Here is a 17,614-nt window from a genome sequence, read left to right as displayed (position 1 = left end):
CTGCCTACCCAAGGACGCCAGAGGACAAAAATCAGTTAACCACCTAACTGAGGATCTCAATTTAACCTTGCGCAATACCCTAGATGCAGTTGCACCCCTAAAAACTAAAAAAAATGATCATAGGAAACTAGCTCCCTGGTACACAGAAAATACCCGAGCTCTGAAGCAAGCTTCCAGAAAATTGGAACGGAAATGGCGCCACACCAAACTGGAAGTCTTCCGACTAGCTTGGAAGGACAGTACCGAAGAGCCCTTACTGCTGTTCGATCATCCTATTTTTCTAACTTAATTGAGGAAAACATTTTTTTTATTTTTTTTTATTTCACCTTTATTTAACCAGGTAGGCTAGTTGAGAACAAGTTCTCATTTGCAACTGCGACCTGGCCAAGATAAAGCATAGCAGTGTGAACAGACAACACAGAGTTACACATGGAGTAAACAATTAACAAGTCAATAACACAGTAGAAAAAAACGGGGGGAGTCTATATACAATGTGTGCAAAAGGCATGAGGTAGGCGAATAATTACAATTTTGCAGATTAACACTGGAGTGATAAATGATCAGATGGTCATGTACAGGTAGAGATATTGGTGTGCAAAAGAGCAGAAAAGTAAATAAATAAAAAACAGTATAAAAACAGTATGGGAATGAGGTAGGTGAAAATGGGTGGGCTATTTACCAATAGACTATGTACAGCTGCAGCGATCGGTTAGCTGCTCAGATAGCTGATGTTTGAAGTTGGTGAGGGAGATAAAAGTCTCCAACTTCAGCGATTTTTGCAGTTCGTTCCAGTCACAGGCAGCAGAGTACTGGAACGAAAGGCGGCCAAATGAGATGTTGGCTTTAGGGATGATCAGTGAGATACACCTGCTGGAGCGCAGGTGTAAATAACAACAATCCGAAATTCCTTTTTGATACTGTCGCAAAGCTAACTAAAAAGCAGCATTCCCCAAGAGAGGATGACTTTCACTTTAGCAGTGATAAATTCATGAACTTCTTTGAGGAAAAGATTATGATTATTAGAAAGCAAATTACGGACTCCTCTTTAAACCTGCGTATTCCTCCAAACCTCAGTTGTCCTGAGTCTGCACAACTCTGCCAGGACCTAGGATCAAGAGAGACGCTCAAGTCTTTTAGTACTATATCTCTTGACACAATGATGAAAATAATCATGGCCTCTAAACCTTCAAGCTGCATACTGGACCCTATTCCAACTAAACTACTGAAAGAGCTGCTTCCTGTGCTTGGCCCTCCTATGTTGAACATAATAAACGGCTCTCTATCCACTGGATGTGTACCAAACTCACTAAAAGTGGCAGTAATAAAGCCTCTCTTGAAAAAGCCAAACCTTGACCCAGAAAATATAAAAACTATCGGCCTATATCGAATCTTCCATTCCTCTCAAAAATTTTAGAGAAGGCTGTTGCGCAGCAACTCACTGCCTTCCTGAAGACAAACAATGTATACGAAATGCTTCAGTCTGGTTTTAGACCCCATCATAGCACTGAGACGGCACTTGTGAAGGTGGTAAATGACATTTTAATGGCATCGGACCGAGGCTCTGCATCTGTCCTCGTGCTCCTAGACCTTAGTGCTGCTTTTGATACCATCGATCACCACATTCTTTTGGAGAGATTGGAAACCCAAATTGGTCTACACGGACATGTTCTGGCCTGGTTTAGATCTTATCTGTCGGAAAGATATCAGTTTGTCTTTGTGAATGGTTTGTCCTCTGACAAATCAACTGTAAATTTCGGTGTTCCTCAAGGTTCCGTTTTAGGACCACTATTGTTTTCACTATATATTTTACCTCTTGGGGATGTTATTCGAAAACATAATGTTAACTTTCACTGCTATGCGGATGACACACAGCTGTACATTTCAATGAAACATGGTGAAGCCCCAAAATTGCCCCCGCTAGAAGCATGTGTTTCAGACATAAGGAAGTGGATGGCTGCAAACTTTCTACTATTAAACTCAGACAAAACAGAGATGCTTGTTCTAGGTCCCAAGAAACAAAGAGATCTTCTGTTGAATCTGACAATTAATCTTAATGGTTGTACAGTCGTCTCAAATAAAACTGTGAAGGACCTCGGCGTTACTCTGGACCCTGATCTCTCTTTTGAAGAACATATCAAGACCATTTTGAGGACAGCTTTTTTCCATCTACGTAACATTGCAAAAATCAGAAACTTTCTGTTCAAAAATGATGCAGAAAAATTAATCCATGCTTTTGTCACTTCTAGGTTAGACTACTGCAATGCTCTATTTTCCGGCTACCCGGATAAAGCACTAAATAAACTTCAGTTAGTGCTAAATACGGCTGCTAGAATCCTGACTAGAACCAAAAAAATTGATCATATTACTCCAGTGCTAGCCTCTACACTGGCTTCCTGTCAAAGCAAGGGCTGATTTCAAGGTTTTACTGCTAACCTACAAAGCATTACATGGGCTTGCTCCTACCTATCTCTCTGATTTGGTCCTGCCGTACATACCTACACGTACGCTACGGTCACAAGACGCAGGCCTCCTAATTGTCCCTAGAATTTCTAAGCAAACAGCTGGAGGCAGGGCTTTCTCCTATAGAGCTCCATTTTTATGGAACGGTCTGCCTACCCATGTCAGAGACGCAAACTCGGTCTCAACCTTTAAGTCTTTACTGAAGACTCATCTCTTCAGTGGGTCATATGATTGAGTGTAGTCTGGCCCAGGAGTGGGAAGGTGAACGGAAAGGCTCTGGAGCAACGAACCGCCCTTGCTGTCTCTGCCTGGCCGGTTCCCCTCTTTCCACTGGGATTCTCTGCCTCTAACCCTATTACAGGGGCTGAGTCACTGGCTTACTGGGGCTCTCTCATGCCGTCCCTGGAGGGGGTGCGTCACCTGAGTGGGTTGATTCACTGTTGTGGTCATCCTGTCTGGGTTGGCGCCCCCCCCTTGGGTTGTGCCGTGGTGGAGATCTTTGTGGGCTATACTCAGCCTTGTCTCAGGATGGTAAATTGGTGGTTGAAGATATCCCTCTAGTGGTGTGGGGGCTGTGCTTTGGCAAAGTGGGTGGGGTTATATCCTTCCTGTTTGGCCCTGTCCGGGGGTGTCCTCAGATGGGGCCACAGTGTCTCCTGACCCCTCCTGTCTCAGCCTCCAGTATTTATGCTGCAGTAGTTTATGTGTCGGGGGGCTGGGGTCAGTTTGTTATATCTGGAGTACTTCTCCTGTCCTATTCGGTGTCCTGTGTGAATCTAAGTGTGCGTTCTCTAATTCTCTCCTTCTCTCTTTCTTTCTCTCTCTCGGAGGACCTGAGCCCTAGGACCATGCCCCAGGACTACCTGACATGATGACTCCTTGCTGTCCCCAGTCCACCTGGCCATGCTGCTGTTCCAGTTTCAACTGACCTGAGCCCTAGGACCATGCCCCAGGACTACCTGACATGATGACTCCTTGCTGTCCCCAGTCCACCTGGCCATGCTCCTGCTCCAGTTTCAACTGTTCTGCCTTATTATTATTCGACCATGCTGGTCATTTATGAACATTTGAACATCTTGGCCATGTTCTGTTATAATCTCCACCCGGCACAGCCAGAAGAGGACTGGCCACCCCACATAGCCTGGTTCCTCTCTAGGTTTCTTCCTAGGTTTTGGCCTTTCTAGGGAGTTTTTCCTAGCCACCGTGCTTCTACACCTGCATTGCTTGCTGTTTGGGGTTTTAGGCTGGGTTTCTGTACAGCACTTTGAGATATCAGATGATGTACGAAGGGCTATATAAATAAATTTGATTTGATTTGATAAGACAATGATGAGGATAACCCTCATGTTTCGGTACAAGGAACAAGATTACTATTATTGGCTATGGTCCAGGATAACACCAGGCCAATTAATGAACGATATTTATTTGACCTTTATTTAACTATGCAAGTCAGTTAAGAACAAATTCTTATTTACAAAACCCTCCCCTAACCCGGACGACGCTGGGCTAATTGTGCACCGCCCTATGGGACTCCCGATCACAGCCGGTTGTGATACAGCCCGGGATCGAACTAGGGTCTGTAGTGGCGCCTCGAGAACTGATATGCCTTGGGGCTCCCGAGTGGTGCAGCGGTCTGAGTGCATTCAGTAAATTCGGAAACGATTCAGACCCCTCGACTTTTCCCACATTTTGTTCATAAATTACAGCCTTATTCTAAAATGGATTAAATAGTTTTTTCCCCTCATCAATCTACACACAATACCCCATAATGACAAAGTAAAAAAAGCTGACGCTACAAGCTTGGCACACCTGTATTTGGGATGTTTCTCCCATTCTTCTCTGCAGATCCTCTCGAGCTCTGTCAAGTAGGATGGGGACTGTCGCTGCACAGCTATTGTCAGGTCTCTCCAGAGATGTTCGATCGGGTTCAAGTCCGGGCTCTGGCTGGGCCACTCAAGGACATTCAGAGACTTGTCCCGAAGCCACTCCTGTATAGTCTTGGCTGTGTGCTTAAGGTCATTGTCCTGATGGAAGGTGTACCTTCACCCAGTCTGAGGTCCTGAGTGCTCTGGAACAGGTTTTCATCAAGGATCTCTCTGTATTTTGCTCCGTTCACCTTGCCCTCAATCCTGACTAGTCTCCCAGTCCCTGCCGCGGAAAAACATCCACACAGCATGATGCTGCCATCACCATGCTTCACCGTAGGGATTGTGCCAGGTTTCCTCCAGACATGACTCTTGGCATTCAGGCCAAAGAGTTCAATATTGGTTTCCCCAGACCAGAGAATCTTGTTTCTCATGGTCTGAGAGTCTTTAGGTGCCTTTTGGCAAACTCCAAGCGGGCGGTCATGTGCCTTTTACCGTTTGGCCCCTCTACCATAAAGGCCTGATTGGTGGTTGTCTTTCTGGAAGGTTATCCCATCTCCACAGAGGAACTCTGGAGCGCTGTCAGAGTGACCATCGGGTCTTGGTCATCTACCTGACCAAGGCCTTTCTCCCCGATTGCTCAGTTTAGCTGCGCGGCCAGCTCTAGGAAGAGTCTTGATGGTTCCAAACTTCTTCGATTTAAGAATAATGGAGGCCACTGTGTTCTTGGGGACCTTCAAAGTTGCAGACAGTTTTTGGTACCGTTCCCCAGAGCTGTGCCTCGACACAATCTTGTCTCGGAGCTCTGTGGAAAATTCTTTGGCCTCGTGGTTTTGTTTTTGCTCTGACATGCACTGTCAACTGTGGGATCTTATGTAGACAGGTGAATGCCTTTCCAAAGCATGTCCAATCAATGGAATGTACCACAGGTGAACTCCAACCAAGTTGTTGAATCATCTCAAGGATGATTCATGGAAACAGGATGCACCGGAGCTCAATTTCGAGTCTCATAGCAAAGGGTCTGAATACTTATGTAAATACTTTATTTTTAAAACATTTGCAAAAATGTATTGTGGGGTATTGTGTGTGTAGATTGATGAGGGAAACATGTATTTAATACATTTTAGAATAAGGCTTCAACATAACAAAATGTGGAAAAGGGGGTCTGAATACTTTCCAAATGCACTGTATATGGATCTTACAGCTATCCTATATTGTTTTATTGTTTAGGCATTAAGGCTTGCATATCTGTCATATCTTATTTTTGTTTTCATTCTCATAATATTTTCTTCATTATACACCCTTACTTATAAAGTGTTCTAACTTAATTGTTAAGGTCTGAATTGATTGCTTATTCTGTTTCACTTTATTATAATAATAACTAGGCATGTCAGTTAAGAACAAATTCTTATTTACAATGACAGCCTAGGAACAGTGGGTTAACTGCCTTGTTCAGGGGCAGAACAAAATATTTTTTCAATCAAACAACCTTTCGGTTACTGGCCCAACGCTCTAACCACTAGGCTACCTGCCGCCCGAGGCAGGAATTATGTTACTTAATGATAGCTCCTTGAATCTCTCAATATATCAGAGACTGTTACTGCTGGCACACAGCACTGCCGCAAAAAAAAAAAAATGTTGCTCTTAGATGGCAATTATCTCACGCGCTCCCAATTCACCAGTGGATACAGTTACTATTAGAAGTTATGACATCAGAATGATCAAACAGCGAGAATGAATGGTGCTAGTCAAGGAACAATTGACGCCTGGAGAAATATACTAATCTCAGCCAAAGCCCAACACATACATGCAAACAATATATTAACCCATTTTTTATTTTTCTCTGCTTTCAGGCCCACAGGGAAGGGTGCTATTCTGAGGGTTTTTTCTGGTCGCCAGGAATGGAGCCGGGGGGGATGGGGGGGTAGTGGGTGACTGACAAGCAACCCTAGTTGCTAAGAGGGGTGGGAAACATGGTTTCCGGGGGTGGAGTTGGATGAAGACATGTGGCAGGGTGGGGTTGGAGGAACGGGATGGAAGTTTGGGGATGGAGGCCGCCACCTTTTTTGTTCTATTTTCCTGTTTATATTTAAATTATTATCACTTAAACTCTATGTATTTTTATTATTTTATTTTGAGTGGCAGCCTTCAGAAACATATACTTTAAAATGGATAATGTAAGCCCCCAAACAAAAAATAACAAAACAAATAAAAATGGTCAAAAACAAAAAGCTTTTAAAAGGAAGGGTCCACCTGAGTTTCCATATACCATTGTGTATTTAAACCCAATGTATCTCCCCAGGATCCCTATCCACACACACAAAATCAGACTACTGACCACCTGCTCTGATTCGCCGAACCTTAGCACACATGCACTCACTCACGCACACACCCACAAGTAAGCATTTTCGTTAGACGGTGTGTACCATGTGTATCCCTGTACATACGACTAATAAAACTTTAAAACACCCTTCCGGGCTGGCCCACCATCCAGGACAAACACAAAAGGGAGGAGGGCTAATCCTAAGGGTGCCCTCCTGGATCTCACGCTCTTAAGAAACCCAGTGCAGAGCTAGTACCAGTGGTCCTATTCCTGACAAGTCAAACAAGCTCAGAGCTATAGTCTCTCAATCGGCTGTGTCTCTGAGACTCTCTGAACGATAGGCCACCTGCTGTTTAGGCAAAGGTAATTGTGTCTGACAGACACGTCAACCATAACACACACCATTAAAAAAAACTGAAGCTTGCTAATTCAGGTATTCCTTTCTGGAAGTATTTTAAGAGCAAACCAAAATGCCTTTTTATGTGACGTATCCCTCACGTGAGTACTATATCTGTGACTTAAGTAGAATGTGATCATAAAACAAAATATACAAACTGGGCTGTTGCACTTAGCTTAGCTAATAATAGAGACATCCTCAGCATCAGAATTACCTTGTTAGCTGGACTGGAAAATATCTCTGTTACTTAGACTGAGGCACATGATATGATAGTTGATTAGGTGGATATAGTATTCGATGACATAACACTCGCTGAGTATGAGCACAGCTATTGGCTCATTTATGCAGAACATGAAGTTGTTTGCGAGCGCAGCAAATCTTCTAGCAACTCTTGTCCTCTCCTGTTATAGCAACCCTCTGGTCAGGCGAGCAGCGATGGGCGTGTGACAGCCTGTGAGGTCATTCACAATGAGGTGACTTTATCAGACAGTGAAGGCATGAAGGCATGCGATGGTAGACGGGTGGGGGGGGCAAAGGGGTGATGCTCAGTCTCTCTGGACTGCTAACTCCTGAGAGAGAGCCAGGAGCAGATTCTTTAATGTGGGAAAACACTGGCACTAGTCTATCTACTTGACTGCCTCTTTTTGACTAGAATTCAATAGCTCCCTCCACATTGCACAATCATCTATCACTATATTCATGTTCCATTTCTGTCTGCAACGACAGGCGGTCTTGTCACTCAGAACCTCTCTGCCTATAGTTACAAACATCATGTAAATCAGTGGTCACCGACATTTTCTGAGTTAAGATCACTTTGAGTCAAAAGGGAAGACAAGATCAACCGCTCTGATTTTTTTTAAACATTACTTTAAAAAACATAAGACTATAAGACATTAACCAATTAAAACCAGTTCTGTAGTAATGAGGTTTGTGCAGTAGTATATAGGCCCAATACATTATCACTGCATATTGGCTATGCTTGAATTGCCCTGCCAATGTTCTTCTCAGACCAATTTGAATTTATACTTAGAAAATGTACTGTATATGATCACACTGGTAATAGAAAATATATGCATTACTTGTGAGGCACAGATGAGTGAGCATAATAATTATTTTTTGTCAGCAGCAGTCAGGCTGTTCCTCAGCTCTCCCTCCGCTGAGAAAAGGGGACACAATCTTCCAGCTGATGGCAAAACTGAAGTCGCATTGCATTATTTCTGCCTCATGCACCAATTCATGTCGTTACTTCTATAAGTAAAATATTCTTCGATATTAAAAAAGACACAAGCCGCTAACAATAACAACGCAAGCTTATCGGAACACTTTGCTATACTCACTCATTGCAGCTGCAGTGCTGGTTGTAGCATAAGTGGAAGTAGGGAGAACGCACATTTTATGGCTTATAAAAGTGTAGACAGTGCTGAACAACAACTTAAACATGACCTTACTCATGAAAACAGCAGCTGTTTGCGGTATGCATTGAGTCTATCTCTAGTCAGGGTTTTAAAAGTGTTGAAATCTCACAGTATCAACTTAGCTGTGCGTTTGAGGCTTCTCTTTATTGCCTATGGCTCAAGGAAACTGTGTAGACGGTGCTCTAAGCTATCTGATTGAACAGCGGTAGGCCTATAGGTGCACTTCATTTGCTCTCTGGGCCTGCCGAGTAGGTGGAGTTCTACCTTCAGAGACATTAAATGGGAACACTTTGCCTTCCCGGCGCCAGGGCTATTGCATCAAGTGCACCTACCGCCAACAGCGGGGGGAAAAATAAAGAGGTACGTAAGGTTAACGTTTTTTTTACAGAAAAGTTTGGTGATTGACAAGGAATCATTAATGAAGAATAACGTATGATTTTGTCATTTATGGGGACAGGTCGAATAACATACGACGAACAAAAGGTGACTGGCAATAATATGACAATACAATACCTACAGTGCATTCGGACAGTATTTAGACCCCTGGACTTTTTCCACATTTTGTTATGTTACAGCCGATTCTAAAATTGATTAAATTATTTTTTCCCCTCAATCTAGACACAATACCCTATAATGACAAAACAAAAACAGGTTTAGACATTATAGTAAATGTATTAAATATTTAAAAAACAGAAATACCTTATTTACATAAGTATTCATACCTTTTGCTACGAGACTCGAAATTGAGCTCAGGTGCATCCTGTTTCCATTGATCATCCTTGAGAACTTGATTGGAATCCACCTGTGGTAAATTCAATTGATTGGACATGATTTGGAAAGGCACACATCTGTCTATATACGTTCTCACTGTTTACAGTGCAGGTCAGAGCAAAAACCAAGCCATGAGGTCGAAGGAAATGTATGTAGAGCTCTGAAACAGGATTGTATCGAGGCACAGATCTGTGGAAGGGTAAAAAATGTCTGCAACATTGAAGGTCCCCAAGAACACAATGGCTTCCATCATTCTTAAATGGAAGAATTTTGGAACCACCAACAAAGTACTGAGTAAAGGGTCTGAATACTTATGTAAATGTTATTTTATATTTTTTATAAATTAGCAAAAAAAATCTAAAAACCTGTTATTGCTTTGTCATTATGGAGTATTGTATGTAGATTGATGACGGGGGGAAAACAATAGAATCAGAACAATTTCAGAACAAGGCTGTAATGTAACTAAATGTGTAAAAAGTCAAGCGGGCTGAATACTTTCCGAAGTATTCAGAAGCCATAGATAACAGGCAACATCCGCACTGAGCTAAAGGGTAAAGCTTCCGCTTTCAAGGAGCAGGACACTAATCTGGACCCTTTCAAGAAATTCCATTTAGACCCCTGACGAGCCATCAAACAGGCAAAGCTTCAATAAGACTAAAATGGAATCCTACCACACCAGCTCTGACACTTGTCGGATGTGGCAGAGCTTGCAAACGAACACTGATTACAAAGGGAAACAGAGCAGAGAGCTGCCCAGTGACATGAGCCTATCAGACAAGCTAAATGCCTTCTATGCTCGCTTCGAGGCAAGCAGCAATGAACCATGCATGAGAGCACCAGCTGTTCCTGACAACTGTGTGATCTTGCTCTCCTTAACCGATGTCAGTAAGACCATTAAACAGGTTAACATTTGCAAGGCCGTGGGGCCAGACAGGAATATCAGGACGCGTACTTAGAGCATGCGCTGACCAGCTGACAAGTGTCTTCAATTACATTTTCAATCTATCCCTGACCCGGTCTGTAATACCAACTTGTTTCAAGCAGACCACCACTGTCCCAGTGGCAAAGAATGCTAGCGTAACCTGCCTAAATGACTATCACCCTGTATCACTCACATCTATAGCCATGAAATGCTTTGAACGGCTCACATCAGCACCATCATCCCAGTCACCCTGGACCCAAATTTGCATACCAACCCAACAGATCCGCAATCGCTATTGCACTCCACGCTGCCCTCACCCGTCTGGACAAAATGAATACTTATGTAAGAATGCTGTTCATGAACTACAGCTCAGCATTCAATACCATAGTCCCCTCCAAACTCAATACCCTGGGACTGAACACTTCCTTCTGCAACTGTGTCCTAGACTTCCTGACGGGCCGGCCCAAGGTGGAGAGGGTAGGCAACAACACATCCACCACGCTGACCATCAACATGAGGGCCCCTCAGGGGTGGGTGCTTAGTCACCTCTTGTACTCCCTGTTCATCCATGACTGCATGGCCATGCACGACTTCAACACCATCACATTTGCTGACGACACGATGGTGATAGGACTGATTACTGACCGATGGTGAGGCAGCCTATAGGGAGGATGTCAGACTGCCAGGACAACAACCTCTCCCTCAACGTCAGCAACACAAAGGAGCTGTTAATGGACTACAGAAAATGGAGGTGCGAGCATCGACATCCACATCGATGGGGCTGTAGTGGAGCGAGTCAGGAGCCTCAAGATCCTCAGTGTCCACATCACTAAGGAATTAACATGGTCCACACACACAGTTGTGAAGAGGGCCCGACTGCTCCTCTTCCCCCTCAGGAGGCTGAAAGGATTGCTCCCTGGCCAAAATATTTTCAAAGACTCATGCCAACCAAGCCACGGACTGCTCTCTCTCTGCTTTTTTTAACTAATTATTTTGCACTGACTATATGCACACACTGCACATACTTACACTGACACCCCAACAAACACATAACATGTGCACACATGCATAATGACACACACTTTCACACTCCACATATGCTGCTGCTCCAGCTCAGCCTATTATCTACCCTGTTGCCCATACCTATATGTACATAGCTACTACCTCAATTACCTCGTACCCCTGCACATCGACTCAGACTCAGAAATAACATGTATATAGTCAAGTTATTTCTATTGTATTTCACTGTGTATTTATTCCTCGTGTTACTATTTCGGTGTTCTATATTTCATCTCTGTTTTTAACTCTGCGGTGTTGGAAAAGGACACATAAATAAGCATTTCACTGTTCGTCTACACCTGTTGTCTATGAAGCATGTGGCAAATTACATTTGATTTGCAATGCACACATAGAAATCGGTTCAACCCCGCTCAAGAAGTGCCCACCCCACCGTAAACACAATTATTCCATACTGAAGGAGAATGCACAGTAATGCGCATTACATGCTGACCACATGGCATGCAACACAGTGCGAGAGCATGACAAAATAAATGTACATATACATGTTATTCAATCATTGCATCTAAACTGCCAACGCCCTCTACGCAGCCTCTACGCAGGTGCTAAAATAGAGATTGGTTCTATTTCTGAGGCGCTGCAAGGCCCACCTCTGCCATTGAAAGATGAACTGAGGTGCACACTCCAGTCCAGTTGGTGGTGGTAACGCACCTTATTAAAGTTGTTTGCCAACCGTCATAGAAAGTCTTAGAAACAAAATAGGTTCACCTGTGGATCAATTGTTGAGTAGAGACCACAAGATATTGTGTTGACTCAAAATGGGTCAAAATTCTACAAAGATCCAGTAAAGAAGGACATTGTGCCTTTCAGGTAAAATAACAAGTCAATGTTTATATCTCAGGACGAATTAGTTAGCAACAACATGCTAGCTAGCTAAATGTCCATGAACGTTTCATGTGCTTAGACCTGTCTCCAAATGAATATAGTTGGTTCAGAGATCGTTTTGATATTTCAACCTGCATGGCTTGATCGCATCTGGTGTGGATTAACAAAATCAACATGCGTGCCCGGTCTAGTCAACATGTAATACTGTTATGTACACCGCCATAAAACCCCAACGAAGAAGAATATTACACACTGAAAGTTACAGGTGGCACGTGCACCATCCCACAGTTGGTGACGCCAAATAATTCCTAGATGAGATGCAGCATAATATGAATAATTTAATGAGATTTTCAGTTCAAACTCTTGCATGTAAAACAGGAGAAAGTGAAGGTTTGTGGCTGTTGTGAGAAACAAACATGAGGTCCGGTGCAGTGAGCCTGTTGCATACGCGACAGATTAGTGTAAAGAGCTACAACTGCTTCAAATTCCATTCAATTCATGGCTCACGGTAAACGCTCTAAACACGCTGACGGCTTTTACTACCTGCCGTTGTTATTTGCGGTTCTCCTCTCCGTCCCCTCTTGTGTCGCAGCTATGTCACTCGGGACAGCCTCCTCCGATCCCCGGGACCACGGGCTACGTGAACTCCTGGTAAAGGGAGGGGGATTAACTGGGGATTTTGATTAAAGTGGAATTATTAAAGCGACAGTCGTCCTTTATCTACGGGCCAAATCAGAGACACATGTTGAATGAAGCACCAAAACATACATGCAAAAAGACGCACACTGTTGCTAAAGATAGAAATCAGACAATTTCACACCTATCAAATGACCAATCAGATTTAGGACTAAATTGCTAATCCCAATAACCACGCTTCAGATTCACTGTATACACAATCTCGGTTACCCAGAAGTAAAATTCTCTCGCGAAAGTTAGTCATTTACTGGTTTCATCTGTCCACGAGAATCTGTTCAGAGAGATTACAGTATGCAGGTTTGGTGTTAATGTTGTCAAATTAACAGTAGGCACTAGGCAGGTAAATTCAGTATAGGTATAGATTCAAGTATTTATTTATCTCATTGCAGGGGAGATGACTGTCAGCTTGATGAAAATGGTATGTCAAGAAAATGCTGAATATTTTCTATTCTAGGTGTGATAATGACCTAAAATAATGCATTGATTCTGTATAGCTCACCTCCTCATAAATGCCAGCAGAACCCAGAAGTGTCAGTCACAGCAGACCTGGGATCAATGAGGAATGAAAGTGCACAGGGGTCTGATCTCCTCCATGTCAACCCTGAATGCATCACCTGCCTCGCAGGCACTGAGGTCTGAGCTCCTCTCTGTGGGGGGAACCCAAACAGAGAAGGAAAGCCATGATTCTTCATGGTTGTCAATTCCACCGGTAAGGAAAATCATTATAAATGTATTGTTCCTGCTTCATAGAGAGTGAGGGTGTAAACACTAGAGCTGGGCGATATGGACCAATATCCACATCACAATAAACTGACTGAATTATCACGACAACGATAAATTGAACGCTAAGTTTATAACGGTGTGCACCACAGTTATTTTTTATATTACCCTTAAAACTACTAGCTATCAATTGTCCCATTAACAATCACACATATTTACAAAGTTATTTAATTTCAAACTTCATATTTCTCTAGCAGGGCCCTATAGGTTATTTATCGTCATGAATGATATCAGCAAAATGTCTACGATAAGTGGTCGGTTTGTTCGGTGTCAAAAATGCTTTATCGTCCCAGCTCTAGTACAGTAAATGCAGTGGCATGCTATACATATAACCATTGTAAAGGTACACCAATGCAAACATACCCCCATCAAATGAGGCATGTTACTCTCATGTTACTCTCAGCCTCTGTCCAACCTTTTATATTGACCTTGTTCTGGGTTTGCATGAATAGCTCTGGAACACTGTAAAATTCACAAATGGACCCTGAATCTACAAAAACAAATACAAAATATGTGTGATAATGTGTCACAATATGATAAATGCCCTTGGATGAGAGTGAGGCTAGATAGCCAACAACAACAGAGGCAATTTGCACTGCAGAAAGAGCCATATCACACATATTTATCAATTGTCCTCAGTCCATTGCTATCATTAAACTGTAAATAATAACTGCATTAAATAACAGACCAGGGGGGACTTCAGTGTATCACAGATACATATGTAATTTTGTTTGTCTGGAGGATACTGTCTAATTTTTCAAAACACCTAAAAATGCTGAACAAGCGTATGAAATAACAAGAGGCCTCACAGACAGGCAAGAACAATCTGTCTGTTCAGTGAATAAGAGCCTCTATTTACATTACATCATTTAGCAGACGCTCTTATCCAGTGACTTACAGTAGTGAGTGCATACATTTTCATACTGGTCCCCCATTGGAATCGAACCCACCACCCTGGCATTGCAAGTGCCATGCTCTACCAACTGTGCTAGATGGGATGCTGTTTAAAATGAGCTTATTTCCTGTAGTCAAAGATAGCGCATAGAGATTTCAGCTGAAATTGCAAAACCATTGTGTTACTTGACACACAGAAAAGTAGTGTACCGAGGATGTGCAGTTTGTCAGTCGAGGCATGGACTTCAACGCCTTAGAATGTTCTTGTTGATCATTCTTCATGTGTAATAGTGCGAGTTGGAGCTATCCTGGAGTAGCTGTAATTGTCTTGTTCTTCTAGGCCTATGGGCATAACCACTTATTACTGAGCATACCATTTTGAATGTGGAAATAATTACTTTTAAAAAAGAACATCCCATGGTAGTTGATATACATATGTTATTTGTCAAAGGAAGTGTTCAGTATATCTTGTGTGCAGGGCCGTAGCCAGGGTCTGAGTTTTAGTGAGGTCCAGATATTAGTTGCTGTAGCTTCATTCAACTTAATTCGCCTCAGTCGATCTACAAACACATAGCCTATTAGCTGTACAATTAGCCGTTATACATTAACTCAGCACCGGGATAGAAAAAATATATAATTTAAATCATACTAAGGGATCCGGGAGCAAAACAATTATTTCATTAACAATAGATCAACAAATTAGTTTGCTTTAAAGAACAATTTAATTTGCAATTTTAAAGATAATTTTCCTCAGTTCTACACACATTTTGCCATGATTTTGATGGGATAATATGATATGGTAGTGAGAGTGACTGCCAAAATCAATGGGGGGACATGTCACGATTTACTAGGAGTGGTGGGTGGAATCAGGCGCAGAGAGCAGGGTTCAGTAGATTGTCAATTTATTCTCCGGCGCACAAAAATGGTCACGCCAACACACAGGGCGCATACAATTGACCAGCCCAAACACAGGACCAAAATAGTCCGGAGAATAAACACACGAAAACCACCATACAACAGAGTAACAAAAAACAATGCCGCACAAAACAAGGGCGGGACAACCTACTATATATAAGGACGCTAATTAAACTAAAATACACACAGGTGAAACTAATAAGACAAAACCAACAGACAAACGAAAAAATGATCGGTAGTGGCTAGTAGGACGGTGACGACGACCGCCGAGCACCGCCCGAACAGGCAGGGGAGCCAACTTTGGCGGAAGTCGTGACATGATAGCTAGCTAGACTAATTTGCCAATCTAAAAATGTTTAGCTGACATTGGCTAATTGAGTGACTGCCTGTGAGGAAAACTGCTGCAACCAAGTTTCGAAATTGCACCTTGTGTATTTTACTATTCTAACTCTCAACACTAAGATCTTAAGATGAGACCAATGTTCTCTGTCATTTTTTTCCGTCACTTAGCAAATTTCAGGTCTGCTGAGCGCAAACATGAAAGTTGTGAAAATTCTGTGCAACTTCCAGCGTGCGCTTACTGTGAACACTGAGGCTGTACGCGCTTTAAGTTACAGTTTTAAGAGTGGCCAAGTAGCCTACTGTGGCTATTTGATCATAATGTAGGCTTACCAGAGTGGCCTACCATCAAAAACAATGGAGAAAATGCATCCCATAACATTTTAACATGGAAATAGCTGTTCTATCATTCAGCCTACAGTAGCAGTCAATGTGTAGTGTTCAATGTAGGCCTAAATTCCATGAGACTTTTGGAAAAAAACATGCAGGGCTTGACATGAACTGTTTATCCACTTGTCCTTCAGACAATGAGGGGACTGAAAATGCTGTGTTGTTTGATGCAAAAAAACACTACAAAACAAAATCCATTATTATTCCCATATCATTATTACAGAGAATCAGACAAATTATGCTACCCTCTGTCTATTGGCTAATTATCTTATTCAAGCCAATATTTACATTTAACATTTAAGTCATTTAGCAGACGCTCTTATCCAGAGCGACTTACAAATATATCTCAATATACAACACCGCCACTTTAAGACAAAAATAACTCTTTACCTGACCTGCTTTTCAAAGATGTCTAGAAATGTACACGTTTCGTGCTCTTGTAAGAAGCAATCACTCCCCTATTGCTGACTACAAATGATCTATAACTGGGATAATAACTCACTAACTAGCAAAGGAAATGAAAAAAATGTGCACATGTGGCTACGTGCAGCTTTTGCTTTGAACTCAAAACAAGCCCATCTACTCACCACCACAGCTGTAAACACAGTCCAGTTCCAAGTAAATGGCACAGATCCATATATGGCAATGGTCTATTTGCATATAGACCGACTCCAGTTCTGATTGGTTATGTCACACCGGTTTGTGTATAGTATGGGCTGAGTTGTGTGCAATGGAATCCTACTCTGATGCGTTCTGCCTACAACACAATCTCTTGCAAAGTTTGGTTTGTTTTTGGTTGGTTGCATTGAAGGTGGCTAATATTGTGTTGATTCGATCACAACTGCCACAGTAAAGGGAAAAGTTGGTAGTGTTAACTAAAAGGAAAAACTTTAGAAAGTTGAGTGATGTTCAGTCCCGTGCTTCTCTGTTGGCTGATATTTCTTCTGCACTCTGCCTCCGGCAGTCTCTGGGCTACTGCACGCCCCCCCCCCCGCAGGCGCGCAGCTTAGGAGGGAACATTGGTTGAGATCCCAACTGATTTCCGAAATATGAGGACCCTCTGTGTCCTTGTGTCCGTCCATTCTTACATATAAATGGACAGTTGATTGGGAGGTTCAGCCCTTAGGCAATCTCTCTCATTTTCCCATCCCATGTTCTGTAATGTGTGACTGATAGTGTGAATCCATTATCAGGGACATGACTAGCAAGCAAGCAATACCAGAGCCCCAATGTACATGTGCAGATGTGTTGAAATAAATAATTTTGCACATTCAGTAGAATTAGAATGTTACAGACTCGCCAAGGCAGATCTGATGAAATTAGTGGTTTGTAAAACCCGATGTATCCAGATAGTTTTAACGCAATATTGTTGAGAAGTCATGACTGCATGTCATGGGAGGCAGCAAGGAGTCTAGTGGTTAGAGTGTTGGGCCATTAACTGAAAAGTTGTTAGATCATATCCCTGAGCTGACAAGGTAAAAATCTGTCGTTCTGCCCCTGAACAAGGCAGTTAACCCACTGTTCCTAGACCATCATTGTAAATAA

The 17,614-nt window shown here is 42.6% G+C and overlaps 1 protein-coding gene across 2 annotated transcripts in view; it reads right to left on the bottom strand.

Moving 5' to 3' along the window:
* The window catches only part of LOC115113876 (LIM domain-binding protein 3-like), a 90,647-nt gene extending 77,940 nt beyond the window's left edge, over positions 1-12,707 (bottom strand). Inside the window, exons 1-2 of one of the 2 annotated variants that reach the window (XM_065012841.1) lie at positions 12,599-12,700; positions 9,183-9,262 (exon numbers count right to left, since the gene is read on the bottom strand). The gene's annotated coding sequence lies outside the window, so the exon portion shown is untranslated. Of the gene's footprint in view, positions 1-9,182; positions 9,263-12,598 lie in introns of both variants that reach the window. The other variant, XM_065012839.1, reaches the window with a different exon arrangement.
* Positions 12,708-17,614: the final 4,907 nt, after the last annotated feature.

This window comes from Oncorhynchus nerka, linkage group LG28 (assembly GCF_034236695.1).
Source record: "Oncorhynchus nerka isolate Pitt River linkage group LG28, Oner_Uvic_2.0, whole genome shotgun sequence".
NCBI classification, from domain to species: Eukaryota; Metazoa; Chordata; class Actinopteri; order Salmoniformes; family Salmonidae; genus Oncorhynchus; species Oncorhynchus nerka.
The sequence above is the reverse complement of the archived record's forward strand: the minus strand, read 5'-3'. Positions and strand labels throughout refer to the sequence as shown.